This window comes from Porites lutea, chromosome 3 (assembly GCF_958299795.1).
Source record: "Porites lutea chromosome 3, jaPorLute2.1, whole genome shotgun sequence".
NCBI lineage: Eukaryota > Metazoa > Cnidaria > Anthozoa > Scleractinia > Poritidae > Porites > Porites lutea.
In genome coordinates, this window is record NC_133203.1 from 29,456,835 (window position 1) to 29,478,082 (window position 21,248).

Sequence of the window (21,248 nt, forward strand, 5' to 3'; positions counted from 1 at the left end):
TGACGCAAAAGCATAACAGGCCAGAGCCCCGATTTTAGTGCGCGCAGGAGGATGCCTAATCTCCACAGCAACCACTGCAAATCGGTTTCCAATAACAGACAAGGTAATTAGTTTTAAGCATTCCTCCAGACACCTTTGGAGAGCGCCGGACACATTGCCTGTCAAGGAACTTTGTACTTCTGATTAAACGAACCAGACATCTCAAGGAAACGCGAAATTTGATCAGACTATTTGGGTATTATAAATTCATTTCACGGTCGATTGAAAATTTGGAAGTCGATCTTCGCGCCTCTGGCTTCGCAATTGATAACTACAGTTTTCTCGCCGCATTTGGATTCAAATAGGCTTGATATGCTTTCAATGGTTTTTCAAGTGCTTTCTTTTAAGAAAATAGTGCTCCGATGGCTTATTTAACTTCTGTCAAGAGTAGTATGCCGTGTCAACATTGGTGACCTTCGAAGCGAAAACAGCGAGTCGGCGTATCAAGTTTTTACTGTGGAGCCACAAGTAGGAATACACTCTCTGCTGGCACATCTTTCTCCGGTTTTGAAGGAACTCGGCGTGGAAAAGACCCTGACCAAAGAAATTTTTAAATCTTCTCCATTTGAACGTTTGAGAAAAGCCGTCAACAATGCACATTTTATAGTCGCCGGAGAAAACGAAGGCGAGAGCTCGAGCTCTACTTCACATCCCCTTGAGGAACAGCAAGACCGATTATCTGATTTAATGGACGACCTTTTTGATCAAACGGCGAAGGATTCAAGTCTTTTTTCTCTGGCTTAAGACGATGTAAGCGTCGATGTGCCTCCAGTGACAAATCACTCTCCAAAAAGCCCGCCAAGCACTGTCGAAATACCGCCAAAATATTATTCGCTGGAAGGAGCCCAAGACGCTGGATTACTCCAGATATTCTAGCTTCCACTTCAACATCTTCGTGTTCGCTTGGGCGATCTGTATAATCAACGTCACAGATAAAGTATTGTTTCTATATCAGTCATTTTAGCCTCCTTGAAATGTCAATGATAATCCAAAAATTATTATTTCAGGTTACCTTTGTATTGTTACTTGCTTTTTACTTAATAGACCAAATTATAGGGCTACCCTCTCCCTCAGAGCTTACAGGCAGCGCGCCCAAGATTCTGAGGTGAAGGTAGTCTCTCTTTTGAAATGTCGGTCATAATCCAAACAATTTTTGTAGGTGATTTTTGTAGTGTCATAGGCCAAATTATAGGGCTACCCTCTCCCACAGAGCTTACAGGCGGCGCGCCCAAGATTCTGAGGTGATGGTAGTCTCTCTTTTAAAATGTTGGTCATTTATCCAAATTATTATTGTAGGTTATTTTTGTAGTTTCATTTGTTTTTGAAATAGGCCAAATTAATTATAGGGCTACCCTCTCCCTCAGAGCTTACAGGCGGCGCGCCCAAGATTCTGAGGTGATGGTAGTCTCTCTTTTAAAATGTTGGTCATTTATCCAAATTATTATTGTAGGTTATTTTTGTAGTTTCATTTGTTTTTGAAATAGGCCAAATTAATTATAGGGCTACCCTCTCCCTCAGAGCTTACAGGCGGCGCGCCCAAGATTCTGAGGTGATGGTAGTCTCTCTTTTAAAATGTTGGTCATTTATCCAAATTATTATTGTAGGTAATTTTTGTAGTGCCATTTACTTTTGAAATAGGCCAAATTAATTATGGGGCTACCCTCTCCCTCAGAGCTTACAGGCGGGGCGCCCAAGATTCTGAGGTGATGGTAGTCTCTCTTTTAGAATGTTGGTCATTTATCCAAATTATTATTGTAGGTAATTTTTATAGTGCCATTTATTTTTGAAATAGGCCAAATTAATTATGGGGCTACCCTCTCCCTCAGAGCTTACAGGCGGCGCGCCCAAGATTCTGAGGTGATGGTAGTCTCTCTTTTGAAATGTCGGTCATTTATCCAAATTATTATTGTAGGTTATTTTTGTAGTGTCATTTGTTTTTGAAATAGGCCAAATTAATTATGGGGCTACCCTCTCCCTCAGAGCTTACAGGCGGCGCGCCCAAGTTTCTGAGGTGATGGTAGTCTCTCTTTTAAAATGTCGGTCATTTATCCAAATTATTATTTTAGTTCATCTTTGTACTGTCATTTGTTATGAAATAGGCCAAAATATGGGGCTACCCTCTCCCTCAGAGCTTACAGGCGGCGCGCCCAAGATTCTGAGGTGATGGTAGTCTCTCTTTTAAAATGTCGGTCATTTATCCAAATTATTATTGTAGGTTATTTTTAAATCGGGGCTCTGGCCTGTTATGTTGGCAAGTTAGCCCTATTCAATAACTGATGATAACCGGACTTAGTGTCCTTATACACAGCCGTAAGTCCTCGTTCCTGGATTCTTTCGAGTCTACGAGTATCGCTTGCCCTACAAAAATGCCAAACAAGGTGGCAGTATGTTAAGTATGGCAAGATAGCTGATTTAAAAAGTACTAACTTTGCCGTGGTGGGAATTAGATTTCTCAATCTCATAATTACCCCAACCCTTTGACTAGCTTTGTTACATACGTCGTTGATGTGTTCGTTGAAATTTAACTTATTGTCTATTGTGACTCCCAAGGTCGAAAGGGTGGGATGACATGTGTGGTTCAAAAATCTATCAATCATATTTTCGGGTTCTTTCGGCAATTCTGAATGCATCTCTTCATTACCGGGCGGTTTTTCTTCTTTTAACGCCTCCTCATAGACGGCTTCCGCTGCTAAGAATTCATTTAATTCTTGTTGCATTTTCAGTTTTTTTAGGATCCTTCGTTGTTCTTCAATCTTATCGGTGAATTTCATTTTCTCTTCTAACACTGCACGTTTCGCTTTGACGGTTAAGAAACTTTCCTTGACGAACGCGACGAAACGGAATTTGACAAATTTATCGATTGTCGTGACGTGCGTGACGATTTTGATCTCATGCTGTCGCTCACGGACAATGTCATCTTTGTCTAGCGCTAATACTCTATTAAACGCGGCGATTTGTACTGCTTGAATAGAGTTTTTTTATTGAAGAAAGCAGTTCGACGATAAGTTCAGATCGCGGAGTGTGTTTTACGAGATCTAGCCAGCTGTTTAATTCGCGTTCCGTTTTTTCTGCGAGAGCGATTATATCCTAGAGCTTCCTGTCAATTTGATCGCAGTCTTTACTGCCGGCCAAAAAATGCGTTGAACGCTATGACATTAGGATCATTAGCGTGAAAACTTTTGTGTGCGGCTTTCGCTAATTTTTCTTTAAGCTCGCAACGGAACTGAAAACCTTCCTCTGTCATAGTTCTAGAACGTGTTTCCGATGTTTCGCCATTCTCAGGGGTTGCTAGAGGTGTATTTTCGGGTGTAATGTGTATTATGCGCTAGAGTTTCATTAAATCCAGTATCGCTAGTTTCGTCTAGGGTTTCTGGGGTATCGCCTGGATTTGTTTTTTGCTGGGCGTTTTGGGAGTTGTCCATGGCGAAGCGCGTGTATTTTTCACAAGAAGCTAGACAGAGCGATAACACAGAGACACTGTAGTTTTGATCTAAACTCTGTTTCTACCGTTAACTAAAGGGTAATTAGGCAACGTGGTTCTTGGCGACGTCTACAAAAGGTTCTTCTTTGACTGGATTCGTTTTTAAGAACATGTTCTTCAGTTTTCTGCAATAGATTAAGAACGTCTCGCCGAGCACGCGCTCTTCACCTCTTCTCAATAGTTTCTTCTTTTTCTTCTTCTTTTCGTTTTCGGTTCGGTTAATAAAGGAACGGACTTACTTGTTGAGTTCCCGCTTGACTGCTCAATTGTTTCCAGGGGCGGACTTGTCGCTTGGGTGAGCTTGCTTGGTTGACCTGGGCTCCAGGAGCTTGCTTGACTTATGGTTCAGAGATTTGACTTAACTGAACAGAAATTCGACCGTAGAGGTATCAGCTCCGGTGTCGGAGAGATCCGTGAAACTAAGAGAAAAACTAAGCGACTCACAGGTTCCACAAGGCTGGGGTTTATTGAGCCAACTTTTACAGCGATCCCGTTGTAGGACGTGATGGGGCGAACGCTCTAGTAGGTTCTGAGTTCAACAGGAATACAGCTTGAAATGGTTACCGGTCGAATTTCTGTGAGCCTTAGAGAAAACTCCGCACGTGTAGCGGTATTTAAGCGGAAAATCATTGTGACGTAAAATGCGGTTACGATAAAGAAAATAGCTAAAAATACAACAAAACTAAACTAAGGCACACGGGTGCCGTTACAAATGGCGTTACTGTAAATCTGTAATGCAGCTGGATTAATCACATTGTGGTTCCACTGTGTTATGCGGTGTCTGTGAGTGTTATATATAAAACCCAAGACGTCATTACTGACATACTGAGAACTGGTACTGGCAGTCCGAATTGAGAAATCATGTCACTGTATCTGCATGGATAACTTAATCTTCTAAGAAGAATGCAGAGACCTTCCATTCCGTCAACAACACTTGTTTGATAGCATCTGAAGCTATCAAGTATTTGAAGTAATATATCAAACATGAGATGCAATGTTTCATCACCAGATGAAACACCGAGAAGAGAGTTGAAAATACGACGCGCAGCGGAGTATTTTTGACGAACTTCGAGGTGTTTCATCTGGTGATGAAACACTGTGTCGAATGTTTGATATTTCTTCTCAAACAAAATCATTTTTGAAGGAGAAATTAAGGATGCAAATACTAAGCAGTTTTTCATCCGATTTCCAAACACTCATTAAACATTAATTTCCTTTGTATTTTCTTAATGAATTATTAATGAGTTTGAGAAGGGAATTTGCAAGTCGTGCTTTCTAAATCTAAACTCTGCCAAGCACTCGGCATCGTTCATCTCATCGAGGGAAAACCTCTCGAATTCCTCGTACGAGAAATTGGGATTTTTCAGCATAAATTGCTCCTGTAGTAGCAAAAACTCATCTTCATCTAGAATACCGTCCACATAACTCTCAAAAGAAGTTGATCTTGGACCTCGTGAAAAGAAGACATGATAAAATTATCGGACTGTTTCTCGATTTTCACGATAAGTGAACACTGTTTTGTTTACATGTCCTCGTCCACGTTCAAGTGCGCGCTTAACATTTTAGTTTTCCCGCCGTGAACGACGTCCTCGGCCTAGTCCCTCGGTAACTCTACTCGTCGTCGTCGTCCAATTTAAGGTCCCTAATAAAATGATTTCAACAGGTTGAGTTTCTGTGTGAACGATTTCGACAATTCAGAAACGTGTTTAAACCATTTGAGTCCACTGTCACTTTCGACACCCAAATAACGAGTGAAGGCCCCTTAATTGACGACGGTATCGCCAGATTGTATTCCCTGTAAGGGGCCAAAGAAGGTGCTACGTTTTAAGAGCGTAAATTCTGTCTTGCCAGGGTGTGGTGTTAAAAAAATTGTTTCGACACCGATTATGACTTATGAAATTAAGTGAGGCGGCTACCATGTTAGGCCGCTTTAGGGCCAATTACCCACATGGTGATCCGACAGTTCTCCCGAAAGCTGGCTTTCCGGGCCACTCAATCAAAATTCAGCCGAACACAACTGTTTTTGGTTCTCCGGGCCACTCAAAAGTCTACATAACATAATTTTTTCTTCGGTTCTCTTCTCTACACACTCCCGCGGAAACACCTGTTATACGTACGTAAGTTATCATCTCTCCAGGCCGCTGGCTCTCCGCTCCACGTTATCATAATCGAACACAACAAAAAACTTGATTCTACAGTTTTCCAGACCGCCGGGTTTCCGGGCCATTCAATCACAATTGTTTCTCAGGATCTCTTCTTTACAAACCCGCGCGGAAAATGCTACGCAGGGTATCGGCTCTCCATGCCGCTGGCTCTCAAGGCCACGCGGTCATAATTGAACACAACACTGTTAGTTAAAATGATTGCCACTTGATATGTGTCTTTTATGAAAATGACAGCATTTTTTGTGGCTGAATAAGTGGCCTTGCCCTCAAAATCTTCAGATTCTCAAGTTAATAAGTGAATAAGTAAAAAGAACTATAATCTATAAAATACTTTATGAAGTACTTTCAGTACAAACGAAAAGTAATACAAGTGATGCAGTGTTGTCTTACTACCATATCTATCTTTCCCGTCTTAAACTAAAAAGGTTTGGCTGCCAAATTTAACATCCCTAGAATTTCCTTTCTTCCTCTTTTCTTGTTTTTTTTTTCTCTGTGCTGTTGCCGTAGCTTAAACCAAGCTCCCTGTTATACATAGGATGCTTGTTTAGGCTTCATTCGTCACCTTAAATTGTTAAGGCTACTTTTAGAACGGATACGTCACTGATGTATTTAGTAAAACAGTATATAACAATACGTCCTTGTAATCGCCGCCAAGAGTGCAAACAGCTTATATAAATCGTTCAAAATGATTCCTGGGAAACCCCGGGAATAGCAAAATCCTCACGAATTCTCAGAATTTCGCTTGATTTCTTTTAAGGACTTGGAGGAAGTTGAAGAAAATTTCAAGTTTAAGAAGCAAGTCCAAGGAGCTTTGATCTTGTGTAGCTGTTCTCAATAATCCTACTGAATACCCACCCCCAAAGGTATGATTTGACACAAATAGCCTTATTGTAGGACTGACAAGATAACTGTCCAGAAAGGAATTATATAAAAGTGATATCATAAGTTTGTATGAAAAAAGTGAAGAGATAGCAATTGAGCGATCAATCTTTGTGACGCTTGAGATGATCTGTTGATTTACTTCAAGAGAGAAAAATGTACCATTAAAGTCATTTATGGACATGAAAGTTGCTATTTTTTTTAGAGAAATTAGCAAATCCTGATTCTTGGTGATTTAAATAGTAAAATCATTAAAGGAGCTGTCATGGCTGGCTAGCTCATTTTATTTATAATGCTAATAACACGTCCTTATTTTTGCTATGGAAATTAAGAAAAAACTTGTGAATGTCAAAACTGGGGCTTCTTGTCAGACAAAAAAAAACACATTGCAATCCTTTTCAGTCTTCCTTTTCACACTCATTCCACGTTAAGTGGGTAAATTACCATTTTTTGGTGTCCATGGCAAGTTTTGAGGACTCAAATTGTTTTCCCATAATCATTTCGCTGAAAAATACTTAAAATATGCCCAAATAAATAGCGACAGTACCCCTTTGTGCTCCTGTAGACAGTAACTTTGAGGGAATCAAGGCCAAAAGTGTCCAAAAAATGCAATTTTGCTATGTCCGCGGAGAGGGTGGGGTATAGAAGGTTACGTTATATTTGTGCTTGTCGCCTTATACTATGGAAACTAATCAATCCAATGTCTCGGGAGGGACCTAAACTAAAGTCCTACATGATCATTTCTCACTGCAGGTCAGTTTTGTTGCTTTTAACTACAGTGAACTGGTGTCCACTATTTTTATGAAACTTCCGTTACCGATTTGAGGGCAGATCACAAATGGCCTAGAAATGAATACTGCGAATGATTTGCATCGGGTAAATATTACTAAGTTAGCTCTTTTTGGTACGCAATACATAAAATGAAGAGCAAAAGCCTGTGGAAAGAAATTCCCTCTCACAATAGCAGGATTTAGGGTGAACAGTTAAGGTTGTAACTTCCGTTACTAAGATTACAGTAGGAAAAAATGAAAAGTGGGTCGTGCTGATTTTTGTGGTGACGGGGGAGCTAGTGAGGATTATTATGAAGTATGTTTGGTTTTTCCGAGTTAACAGAAAAGGTAGAATTTTAACTTCCGTTACCAAGAATTTGTCCGGTCTCTAAAACACGGGATAAACGTCAGGTAAATTTCGGGAAATGCTGTCACGCGATTGCCCCATCAAACAACTCAAGCCTTGATGACATCTGGTGAAGATTTCGTCATAAGTACACCCTCATAAGGGTTTCATTGGTGAGATACCTCTCTGTCAAGTGTGATAAGGGAATTTTAGCTGAGTTTATGGTTCGCGGAGTTTTTTTGCATAGTTTGAAGAGGTTTATTTTCCTTTGAAGTATTTCGAGGCAATTTAGGAATATAAGATGAAAATGGGACAGGTATCTTGATTATTTTCATTTTTTTTTTTCAAGTAACGGAGGTTACACAAAACAGGAAGTGGATTATCTGAAGCTGTTTTCGCAAGTTCAACCCTCTTTTCTGTGAATGGACTTTACAATATTCATGTATTACAATTCTTGTACGAATTCTAACAGATTACCATGTATCTATTAATTTTTTTTCTTTCAATTTAATTTATTTTGCTCATTTTGTCATTTTTAGCCTCGTTCCACCGAAAAATTCCAAAATTTCATCCAAAATTGTTTATCATTAATTCAATTCAATAGAATAAGTCATATGCATTGTTATTTAAGACGGTTTGTAATCCCAAAAGTAAGTAGTTGGAAGAGAAATGAAATATTACCTTCCTTCTGTAACTTCCGTTACCGAAATTTATTTGGTAATCACTCGTTTTCTACTAGATCACATATTTCCAAACTATATTAAAGGTAAACAACACTTTCTTTCCTTCACATTTAGCAAAATAATGTTTAGTCTGACGGCTTTTTTAAAGAAAAAACATTTAAAAAAAACACAGCAATTTTAAGTTCTCAATATTTTGTTACGTCAGACCAAAGTACACCATGGCAGAACAATTTGACTTTTTCATTCCTTGAGCCACTGACTTGACAAAAATGTAAAACTCAGACCTTAGCCTGCCACGGATTTCATTTTAAACATTTTAGAGTACGCTAAATTGAAAAAAACATAGATATAATGCAACACTGTGCTGTTTCAAGCCATGCAAAATATCACACTACATGCTATTAAATAACAGGCTATAACCTTTTATAGATAAAAGATATGTTGACCAAATTTTGGTTTCTCATCCTTCAATAATACATCTTTCGGTTAAACTAACTACTTGTCGAAAATCCTTGGCACATTTTACCCACTTAACGTGGAATGAGTGTTCAGCAGGATCTTCACATTTGTCAATCCATGCCTTCTTTTGTATTTGCTGTGCTATTTATGCCTTCTTTTGACATTTTGAGCGAGTGGTTATTTTCATGTTTCACTTAATTTGGTGTCAGCCCCCACCCTTTGAATTTTGATAAATATTTTAGTGACATCCTATCAGCTCCTTTAAACAGTGCACATTGATATAAACTGGCACAATGTGGCAACAGACCCAAAATATCCCACAGCTCTGAGAACAAGACTCAAAAGGGGTACCTTTTTGTTAGTCTTCAGGTATATCAAAGGGTAGGGATTTCAAAAGTTCAAGTATCAGTGAAAGGGTAGGGAAATCTGTCGCTTCGGTGAGTAAAAAGGGCTAACAGGTCCATTTTGTGACACTTAAAAAGTCAAGAAAGTGTTCTGGTTTTGTCGTTTATTCATCTTTTAGAAACAGTGCATTTACAGCAGTTAGGCGAAGCAAAGTTCTAAATTAGGTGAAAGGGGTACCGTGCCTTTTCTGGGCAAAAATGGTATATAAAAGGGTAAGGGGTTGGACATTGTGGCAGAGCTACCTCCCCATATAAAACGTGGTTGAGTAACCAAAAGGTTTGGGCGGAGCCTTCCCGCATAAGCAGCTGCGCTTATTTGGTAAGTCATTACAAGGACAACCTATTCCCGATATTTTCTGTACTGGAACTCGACTGTTTTCCAAAAACACAACGCCAAAGACTTAGGAAAAATTACAAGGATCAGTTTGGTCGTAAAAACTTTCTTACAAGTTCAGTAGAAGTAACTCGAAATAAGGTTTACATTTTTCCTTAGTTTACAATATTTGCTTTAAGAAGTAAACAAATTGAATATGGAAAGAGGCGGTCTATCTTTCCTCAGAGTAAGACAGCAGGACGGATCACTATACCAATACGTATATGACAATCTCAAACAACTTAACGAACTAGCATTCCCTAATCAGACAGGACAGACTCAAAAATGGGTTTATTTCCGAAAGAAGGTGTTGACGAGACTTTTTCAATAGAACATCATTTGCGAAAGTTTAAGTCGCTTTCTTTACACAAGGAGAAAAAGAAAAACGATAGGGAAAATTAAAAAGAACTGAATATTCTATATAAATATTAGGGGCATCCAACGACTGTTTTCTGTAAAATATCTGTTCGGAGAAGCAAATATTGCCCAGAATTTTCTATTGCTCAGACATGGCTAAAAATGTTTGGATGAGCGTTCCATTCTGGTACAATTTTCGAAGCTTATCTAAGAGATTCCATTTTACTCCCAATGTTATAGGCTAATTTTCGTAGAAAAAGGCGACTTAAAATTTTCGGATTCAAAAATATGATGGAGAGAGGAATAAGAAAAATTCTCACTTTCGTAAAACGTTCAATTGCATCTAAACTTTTCGGAAGAATAACACTGAACCCTTGTAGTCTCGAAAAGCCTCAAGCTTTCTTAGGATGACCGAACAGATACAAATTTTAGAGATCTAAGAGTACTCTGGATAGCCTAAAAGCACTTTTCAATGCATTTTGGAAGAAATTGTCGTTGGGTGCCCCTGAAATATTTTTGCCATAAAATTTAAGTCAAGCAGTAGCCGTCCGTGCCAGTCCGGTTGCGGTCTCGCAATAACTTCCTTCGTTAAAATTATCCCCCAGAAATACACTTTTTAATAAATACTAAAATACTATTAGGATCTTTCCTATTGTGAGAAGCCCGAAACCAGTTGAAGGGGACTAGCTCCGGGTCGGCTTCACAGAAAAGAAACACGTACTTTGATAGTTCAGAAAACTTTGTATTTAAAGTTTCAGCGTTGTTACAAGTCAACTTAATCTCACGCTAGTTTGTACTTACTCTCTCACAAAAGCCTTTTATAGCTTTTTTTTATCCTGACTAGACATGTCAGGTACCAATCCTAATCATTTGAAATTTAGTCTTACATCAGTAAGAACCCGATTGGCTGTAAGGAATATTATCATATTTTCCTTCGAGGTTATGGCGCAATCCGAAAATCAGCTTTGACTATAGAATTTACTAAAGTCCAGTTAATGTCCAGTCAAAACAAAATAGTCGGAGAGATATAAAGATCACAAAGAATGTATTTGTATGTATCAATCGCTGATTCACACTATCGTTACTTCAAAAAGTACAACTAATCAACTTTTGTACATTACATAAGTTGTCGTTTAAAGTTTTCAAATAGGAATAATTAACAATACTAATTTGTCCCGCCTTTTCAATGTATTAACTCAAAGTTGCTTACGAGTTTTGCAATACAACTAATTAGCGTACAAATATAATTACACGGATTATCCAACAAAAGTGTTCACTTGACAACCAGTCTCAAACAATTGCTAACCAACTACACTTAACGAAGTATAACTAAATGATTTGATCCGGAGATCTCGATGGGCAAGGTTTCTGACACTAAAACGCAAGTTAACTCAAATAAGATCTTGGAAACGTAGGAGAGTAATAAAAACAGTATGTTACAGGCAAAACTTTGTTTTTCTGGAAAGGTTTTGTTTGGTCAAGTAAAAGTTAATTAAGGCCAACGGAGCGTATCCTTTGTTTTACCAGCGCGTCCAATTAGTAAGAACAAAGGACATATTTTAACAGAAGATAAATCTTATCACTTTACGTCCGGCACGTGCGTTTTCGAAATCTCTCAACCAAAACAAACAGATATAATAAACCTTGTACACTTTTGTGTAAATGAAATAGCACTCAAAATAATTCAAAATAGTGACTGTTTTTGCGTACTTTAACACTATTAAAAATGCTAGTTATTGACTTAACACCTTTTGTTAGCTAGTACAATTTCGGAAATGAACACACCTATCGAGAATATTTTGAATTAGCATTCTGTTACGTGCTGGAATAACCAAGAGATGTCCGCGAACAAGGCATAAGTGAAGAGAACTCCCGAGTATAATATAAGGCACGCAACAAAAGTGTGACAACAAGCAGTTACCCTTTTTAACTACTGTTTATTTAGCTATACACTGTTATAATTACTTAGGTGAAAGATTACGTTAAGCAGTTCGTAAAGCAGGCAGGCTTATTGTCTTTCATGGCCATATAGGAACAACTCCCAGTTCCACTGACTTGAGACATCGATGCTTGAATGTCTTCATTCTCTGGATCCTTTCCACTCATTGGCTTTTCTGAGTTCACGGGGAACTTCATCATGAACTCTTTATCTTCTTCTCTTTTCTGCTATCGTCTCTTTCTTCTCTCCAGATATAGCAAGGTCAAAGGTTATAGCTCCTCCATAGTTATCGCAGTTGATTATAGCTTTCTCACAGTATAGCATCCATAGCTGATAAGTTCAATCGCAGCTAGCCAGGAGGGAAAGCCCTCGGGCAAAGGAGAGAGTCTTCCTCTCTCTCTCTCTCTCTCTCTCTCTCTCTCTCTCTCTCTCTCTCTCTCTCTCTCTCTCACACACACACACACACACACACTGCCTGCTTTTATACTTTTTCTTTCAGCATCTAGAACGTTCCGTTGCTATTTATAGTGTATTACAACATCTACTATTTGTGGAAACTGCTGAGTCACATTAAAGATATTTTTGGAATATTACAGATTATAAGATAATTCTAGAAAAGTCTAGAATTGCATGACAGATAGGCTAAAAATAATTCTGATCCTCATAATAATTTCAACATTCGAAATTGTCTTTTTGAGTACTATTGCAAGTTCAAATGAGTTCGTGCGTGGCCAGCTGTGGTGTGGAATTCGCCCAGATTACATGAAATATTGGTTATTCCATTCGTGCAAGGCTGAATAAACATACCAAGCACGCTTCGTACCAATTCCACAAGTTTCTTGTAGCCAGTAGGTAAACCTTTCTCTATCTTGACCCAACACTAGATACTGTCCGAAGATCTGAGAAGCTTGTCCAAAACCGTTTGCCGTCAACTGTCCTCCCCAAACTCTTCCAATCCCTGGCAACACCGTAACGGGCTTAACTCCCATGGGTGAATTGACAAAATTCTTATGCTTTATCGTTGTAGGATATCCTGCGTATCTAAAAGAAAAAGAAGCGACTCTCACTTCATAGTTCAAAGATACGATCAGAAAATGTTTAAGCAGTTGGTTAATGTTCCGAATAACCGGTTCACTTGGTTAACTGCCAGTTGCTCTCTATAATTATATTTTAGCCTGCGTAGCAAGCGTTTCCAGTCGAGTTATTGCGCGAAAGTTAGAGCGGAAGCAAAAAAAAGGTTGAAGGGGGAGGGGGAGGGGAGAAGAGGAAACGCTTGCCCGCAAACCCCACGATTCTGGAAAACGCCCCTTGATATTTCACGGTTCGGTTCATTTGTAAATTGACAGCTCGTCAAAATAGAAACATAACGAACAGATTACCCCCCTCGATTACCAGATTTGTAAAATTACTTTTTTCTCTAATAGAACACGTTGCAGGCGATTGCAAGAACTGTAATAAAAAAGATTTAAGATAAAAGAAAGTTAAAACTATGAGCGATCGCTGCGGAATTTCTTGTTTTTTATTGTGTGGCTTTATCTCGTCTGAAACCTTGTCGACACGTCAAAAATGATTTGTCCGGAGCAATTCACTCCGCCGGGTATAAGTTTTGCAGAGCGGCTGCTCTTCAGCCCGTGTCGAAACGTTCTCTACAATAGATGCCGCTAAATTTCCAATAAACAAAAAGAATCTTTTCATTTCAAAAAGCTGACAAATCGCTTGTCCATGGCGGCTTTAGCTAGTGTCGAGTACCGATGTTCTGATTTATGTTGATGTTATCTCCAACAAACAGTCCATTTTTTCCAGTCAGATCCGCACGCCGTCATTCTCAATAAATTAGCCTTCCCTAGTCTCCACTGCTCGATCTCCAATTATACTTTGAGACTCATAAACCTTCGCACAAACACGATTCCAATAAATATCAGTCCAAAGCATTTGTAATCTGCGACCACAAATCAGATGAGACCAGATCTGTGACGCACGAAAACAAAGCATACCTGGTTTGATTGATGTTTCGAATGCTAAGTAATCAACACTAGCCGCACCGCGCCAATCAGAAGCTGCGTTCGAAGGGCGAAGGCAGTTTTTCAAAATCGTGGGGTTTGCGGGCAAGCGGTTCCTTCTTTCCCCTCCCCCTCCCCCGTCATTCAATTTTTTTTCCTCTTGTCCCGGCTTTCTAGACGAACCTCGCGAGGAAACGCTTGCTACGCAGGCTAATGATATTTATTCTCATAAACTTTTCTTTTAATTATGATTGATCCAAAAGGTCTAGATAGCAGCAACAATATATATAGCCGCATAGACATAACAGCTTTCTTTAATTTACCAGACATGTTTCGACGGTACATCCGTCATCTTCAGGGCTACATATTTTGAAATCGCCGTTAAATTTGAACTTTGTAACATCGTGCGCGATTTAAATTCAACGACGATTTCAAAATATGTAACACTGAAGACGACGAATGTACCGTCGAAACATGTCTGGTAAATTAGAGAAAGTTGCTATGTTTATGCAGCTAATTATGTATTGATATTTTTAAGAAAAAATTGATGTTGGTCCCTCTTAGGACTTTACGGCTTAATATCGATACTGAACATTTGTGACAAGTATCTGCAAGTGATAAACGGTTGACGTAAGAGAAAAAGGTGATTTTTTGTCATTTCATGTTACTTTTGCTCGAAATTTGATGTTACAGTTCGATCTCCATTCATCATAATTTATTGTTTGGAAGGTAAAAGAGGATACAAAGGGAAAACACGTGTCGCCTGAACACTATTTGTTATTGCTTAACAGGACTGAAAAGTACATAGTAATTTTTCACATTACACCAATCTCGGTACAAAGAAGTGATTACTTTTAACAGTTGTGTTTCGTTTAAGCGAAAATAAATCTTAAGTGAAATCTTGTTAAGATCTAAATGACAAGAGCCGGTTTTTCTCTAATGCCAAAAAAAGAAAATTATTGGCCGAGTCTAAACATTTGAAGGTACAGTGGAATCCCGATTTTTCGAACCCTCGGTTTTTCGAAATTCCCGATAATTCGAAACAAAGTTAATCTTCCTTTCCTTCAATATTCAAACATTGTATTTTAGCCCCGATTTTTCAAACCTCCCGATGTAACTCGAATCAATTTACTTTTCCTAAGTTATGGTCACCGTGTTTCCGTTGTTATGACTAGCACGACACGCGTTCCTGCCTCTCGTGGGGCAGGAACTAATTATAGATCGTTTTCACTGTCACGCAACAAAAAAATAAATTGAAAACCGTCCAGTGAAAGAAGCCAAGAAAATGATGTTATAAAAGACTAATTTTTAAACAATTTGTCCAAGTCTCAGGTCTTTTTGGCCCACAGTTTGTATGGAGACGCCATATTGGTGCACAGTTTTGGTGCACCAATATGGCCGCCGAAAATCAACAAAAACATCTGGAGTTCACTTGGTCTATAAAAGCTCCTTCTTTTCACTCGAGAACTAGCCTACGTGCGCATAAATATATCTTCTAATACTTGAAATGGTTATACTGCTGAAAATCAAGAGGAGAGGCTTTTTTCCAACGAGACAGCATTCCTATTTTGGTGTCACGCATTCTGAAAACTCGGAAGTTCAAATTGCTGTATTTTGGAAATGAAACATGCTATGGGACTGAAAACTTGTACAAAGATTAACTTTTTGTTTATCTTCAACCTAGTGTAAATAAGAATTCGTAAAACCTCGCTATTTTGACTTTACAATTTGATGACGTCACTGTGAAAACCATCTGTAAGAACGTAGGAGGAGGCTGGGACAACGAACTTCTGGTTGCTATTTATTCACGTCCGGGAAATCTACGTTGTCGTTGCTTAAGCTTGCCTAAAGTTACTTCAATTTATAAATTGGACTGTGCTTACTCATCATAACATGTACTTTTCAATACTTTCCGACAGTTGTTGCGTTTGAGACGTGAGAAGAACGCAAGCTAGACCTCAACCCGCGAGAGGCCTGGTGGGGTCACAGACTCCGCAAGGTGTGAACGCAAATGGCAAGAAGGCACCTCGTGGAGAGTAGTTTTACTGAAGATTGAAGGTGCTATTTTCGTGCCCTCGTGCATAAATAAGCACGGAGCTGTTTTAGTTCGGCTTTGGGGTTGTTTTCGAAGCGGTTTTTATCGCGGAGCTGGCGATCCTGCAACACCTTTCTCGGTTAAGATACCGGTCAAATCAAGCTGAAACTTGGTAGACAAATAAACAACAGGTAACATTTGCCAATTTGTGACGTGAGCATTAATTTAACCGTGCGTTTGAGTCTATTTATGCATTTGTACTTCCCACATGTAAGAAAAACATTCAGTATCCATGTCTGATATATCTAAGCAGCATTTTGTTGATAAGACCATCTGGCTCGCCAAGCAGATGACTAAGAAGTTTAACATTATGATGAACTGACCTACACAAGCTCAAAAGTTATGAAGATGAACAGTTCACTCAATGGCAAAAAGTTTTTGTCCGGTTCACTGACATCTGTAATCTCGCGAAAACCTAATTCTCGGTTTTCACTCTCGTGAGAAAGCAGAAATAAAAATGGAAACCTTTTAATACAGAAAGTCTAGAATCTGGGAATAAAAGAAGATAAATATACAAAAAGCCTTGCCAAGAATCAGGTCTATGCAATAGTTCATATGCGAGATATTCGGAAAAACTTTCACCCAAATTTATAAAGCTTTGTATGGAGACGCCATGTTTGTGTCCCTTTCAGGAGCACAAATAGGGCCGACGGAAACCAATAGAAACATCTGTTTTTGAGTTTTCCTACTTATGAGTGAATTCTTGGATTGAGGAACTCATCAAGATTAAAGTAACATTCATTCTAAGACAAGGAATGTTTAGATACCAAAATCTCCAAAAATCTGTAATGTTTTTAACCCACACAAGAGCTTTCCCGGCCGCCAACTAAATGTTGCGTCACGCAAAAGCCCGGAAATTCAAGCGTCCTGTATCGCAAAACAGAACCCATTTGAACCGAAAATTTGTTTGTATAAAGGTTTTAAGGTGCTCTAATATTACATGAAAGCAGAAACTCAGAAGAAGCGATAGTTTCTTAGTTTGAATTTTGGTGACATCATGCGAAAACCGAGAATATGTTTCTGCCGCTTTATATGATCATTGTTTTCACTTCACTGAGTTGTGTCACGCAAAAATCCGGGATAACCTTCACCGCTACCATGCTTTTGAAGTTTTTAGTGATACTTTTATCTTTATAACAAAATAGAATTTTTTAGTGCGATCTACTTCACATTTTTACCAATCCGGGTATCAACCAAACAAATTTCATGATCTTTTCCCTATTTTGGAATAATGCTCGACAGTATATGACGGTCTGAAAACTAACCTGGAGCGGCTAAGAAAACTCGAACGCATGCACTCATTAATCTATGATTACTACTAGTTTAGCTAACCGCAAGGGCAAAAATATAAAAACCACATCCATTCTCTCAATGGCTATTTTATTTCACCAATGTTGAGTCTGTAGTGGAGGCGCAACATCAAAAATACGACAACTTTTGCAAATTGGCGGCAAGAAAGAACGCGCTTTTCTAACTCTTACGCAACCCGGCGAAGGTAATAGGCAGAATGAGTTTGCGGAATGGCGTGTGGTACGGCTTGCGGAATGACATAATTATGCGTAATGTAAAATACGTAAAATAAATGGCACAAAAAAATATATTAAACTGAAAAACATGTGCGGGTCTTTGCGTCTTTGTCTTCGCGTCTTTGTGCGTGTCTTTGTCTTTGTCTTTTTTTTGGCGCCAATTTGAGTGAGCAACTTTTTTACTTGTACTGGTCCATTTATTACTGCTAGCTTAAACCAACAAGGCAGAGCAGAAAGTAGTGATAACCTTGACTGCATTCGTGTCTACGTAATACTCAATTAATACTTTATTTATTTTTGTTGCTTTCGACAATACTTTCTCTGTTTCTGCCCACCATTACAATAAAGTCAAATGCCAAAACGCTAGAGGGAAAAGAACGTTTGTTGAACGTGAGTCAGGCTAGCCACAATTCTAGGGATTATTAATTAATCCGGTGGACGGATCAGATCATATTTGAACGGCCCCCGAGTCAAACATTAATCTGTAATCCAGAAATCGAGTGAAGCGAGCTGCTCTCTGTCTCCTTTCGGCCTTTCCGCGTGTCTTCGCACCTTCCTTGTTTAAGTGAATGTGTGCGTTTGATCGTGAAAAAATGCTGAACGTTAGGAAGGGGAAAAAAAGAAAAAAAGACACACTCAATTGCCAGGATTCGAACTCGCCCTTCTCCGCCAGCTGTTTGCTTCGCGTGCCGGAAACTTAACCAAGCAGCTAAGGAAACAAAATACAAGATCCGTTTTCATCTCTGAATATTATGTCACGATCACGTAACCCACCGTCTGAAAAAGAAACACTTCTCACGCGGTTGCAAATACAAATATAGGAAAAGGAAGCTGTAAAGTTAATTGTGCAAACATCTTTTGCAGAAAAAAATTAATTAAGTAGAAAGCAGCGTGACCTTCCAAAACATCTTTCTTCAATGGCCGACTTTCGTGCTGTAGTATCGGTGCTGCCATGCAGCCCGACTAATAAAGGCAAGAAGAATCTTTGTGGCTGTGCTGAAAAGGCAAATCGACAATGAGCCTTCGTGGCTTTTTGATTGTCATCGTATGTCAACATTAAAACAGCGGCTGCGTTTGCAAATTGATTGGCGCCAAAAGAGGACGCACTTTTCAGTTTAATTTATCTCTTTCGGTCATTCTGCATATTTTACATTCCACATAATTATGTCATTCCGTTCCGCAAGCCATGCCACACGCCATTCCGCAAACTCATTCAGCCTTTTACCCTCACTGCACGCAACCAAACGCTATACACTTCGAAGGTAATCCTACCAGCGAAATTCTTCACATTTCAAGGACAGACTCAAATGGTGGTAGTAGCAAATGTGTAACTCCGCAAATTAGGATTTGTAGGGGGACAAATTCAGTATGTTACGAGACTGAAAAAACTCCCCTCGACTTCTTTTACACTGAATTGGCGCCAAGAAACTTTTAGCGCGCAACCAACAATACGTTCGAAAAGTGAAACTACCGAGAGTACCGGATAAATTCTTTACAATTCAAAGAACAGACTCAAATGATAATAGTAGCACATGTATACGCACATTAGGTTTTGTAGTGAGAATAAAATCAGTCTGTAAGAAGGAAAAACCGCGCTTGACCGCTTAACTAGTAAATCAAGCGGAGAATACTTACACCTCCATTGCCTTTCAGTACTTATTTTCCCCCAACTTGAAAACGGCTTTCTGCAACTTCAAAAACACAAAATAACAGAAAAATCAGGTTTCTTTCTCAGGATCGAAACGATTTAACTGACTAAAGTTATCTTACAAGCTTTAAATTCGATTCGGTCGCGGAATGTTAAAAAGTAATATATTCCCAATTATCTTTGTGTCCAAAATATAAACTTTGTTACATGCAATTTTACAGTAAAGTAAGCTAAGTTACCTTATGAGTCTTTTAGAAGACTGGCTTCTATCAAAAGAGCCCAAAATTTTAACAGTTTGGCACAGAACCTGGAATGAAGTGTTACACGAAGCCGCTAGGGTGCTAACTGACTGGGGAAAAGTGTCAGCAACTGTTTTTATGCGTGAGTCATACTTTCGTACACAGTGCAGGCGGTGTACGTCACGAGATTCGACCAATCAGAATGCGTCATTTGTAGAGTTATTTTCGCGCTCGGAAAGAGCCGTTTTCAGAGGTATATGTGGTGAAATTTTCGCTTTATTCCAAGCTTGTGTTGGTAATTTCGACACTATACCGCCGTGGAAAGTTGTTGGAATACTTTATCTTGATAGCAGTTGCGTTACTTTGAAATATTTTGCTTTCTTGAGCGTTTGTGACAAGTTTGAATTACTCGGCCATGTGCAGGCCGCCATGATAATTTGAGTGTTGTTTTTGCCGTTCTTCTTGGATTTATTGCTGGTTACTGTTAGCGGTTTTATCGAATTATTTTGGGCATCTTGTTGCTTCAACCTTTCTTCTTTGCAAATTTTGGGTCAACCCGGGTCTACCCCTGTTAGTTTTCCCGTTATGAGCCATTGAAAGTGTCTTGGAATTAAGACATCGCCTTAGCTAAGTGGCACAACTCCCGGGAAACGGGCTGAGAAAACATGCCGAAGCGGATGCCGACGTGAAGCGAGTAACGCCAAATCCAGGAAGAGTTTGTTCTATTTTAAACCACAAAAGGTAAATAAGTATGAATATTGTAATAATGTTTGAAAAAAAAAAACATTTTTCATAACCCAGTGAGGAAACTGAAAGCGTGACTTAAAAATAATTTGCATGCGGTGTGTGCTACGTGTATGCAAATCTTCGTGTAAAGTTATGTGAGGGAATAAATTGTTATAATTCTCTACCAAAACACAAAACCATTATCGAAGATCCAGACAACATCATACAGGATTTTAAAACTGTGAGGTTAGGTTTTACTTTATAACAAACTCGATATATTGCGCTCACTTCAATGACCGCACAGACAAGATCGTGGTTTATTTCATTGTTTATTTCTGCGACTGTAGCTTCGGTGAAATTCCCATTGTGCTGCAGCTGTTCGGCTCTTTCGGTCTGTTTTCCCCTTGCCTGATAGAAGATTTATTTGCGCATAAGGATTTCAAACGGGCACTGTTTTCAAAATAATATAAACTTGTCGATGAAAATAAAATTGTTATGAGAGACGATTTCTCACCTTGCTGTTTGCACGCGCTCCCCCTGCTTTGCCGGTAACAAAGTCCATCAAATATATAAACACTTCTAATGGACGAATTTTTTTTAGTCAAGCAAATCCAGGTATGAACTACAGATCTCTTTCACTATGAGATACATATAAACCAAACAGTAATAAAATAAAATCTTATGAGAAGCAGGAAATTAGTCGCCGCTCAAAGTTCAAGAAGTTTATCGCGGTTCGGAGACGATCGTGCGATCTAGCCGACTTTGAGCGGCGACTAATTTCCTGCTTCTCATAAGATTTTATGTACTGTTTGGTTTATATGTATGTTTTTATCTCATAGTGAAAGAGATCTGTAGTTCATATCTGGATTTGCTTAACTAAAAAAAATTCGTCCATTAGAAGTGCATATATATTTGATGGACTTTGTTACCGGCAAAGCAGGGGGAGCGCGTGCAAACAGCTAGGTGAGAAATCGTCTTTCAGTTTCCGCACTGGGTTATGAAAAATGTTTTTTATTACAATATTCAAACTTATTTACCTTTTGTGGTTTAAAATAGAACCAACTCTTCCTGGATTTGGCGTTACTCGCTTCACGTCGGCTTCCGCTTCGGCATGTTTTC

At 39.0% G+C, this 21,248-nt stretch overlaps 1 long non-coding RNA gene across 1 annotated transcript; it reads right to left on the reverse strand.

Annotated features, from left to right (window-relative positions):
* Positions 1-10,984: 10,984 nt before the first annotated feature.
* On the reverse strand, positions 10,985-19,584 carry LOC140930880 (uncharacterized). Its single transcript, XR_012164897.1, has 3 exons — positions 19,404-19,584; positions 19,152-19,207; positions 10,985-12,936 (listed from the first exon to the last, which is right to left on the reverse strand). It is a non-coding gene; the product is annotated as an uncharacterized lncRNA (long non-coding RNA).
* Positions 19,585-21,248: the final 1,664 nt, after the last annotated feature.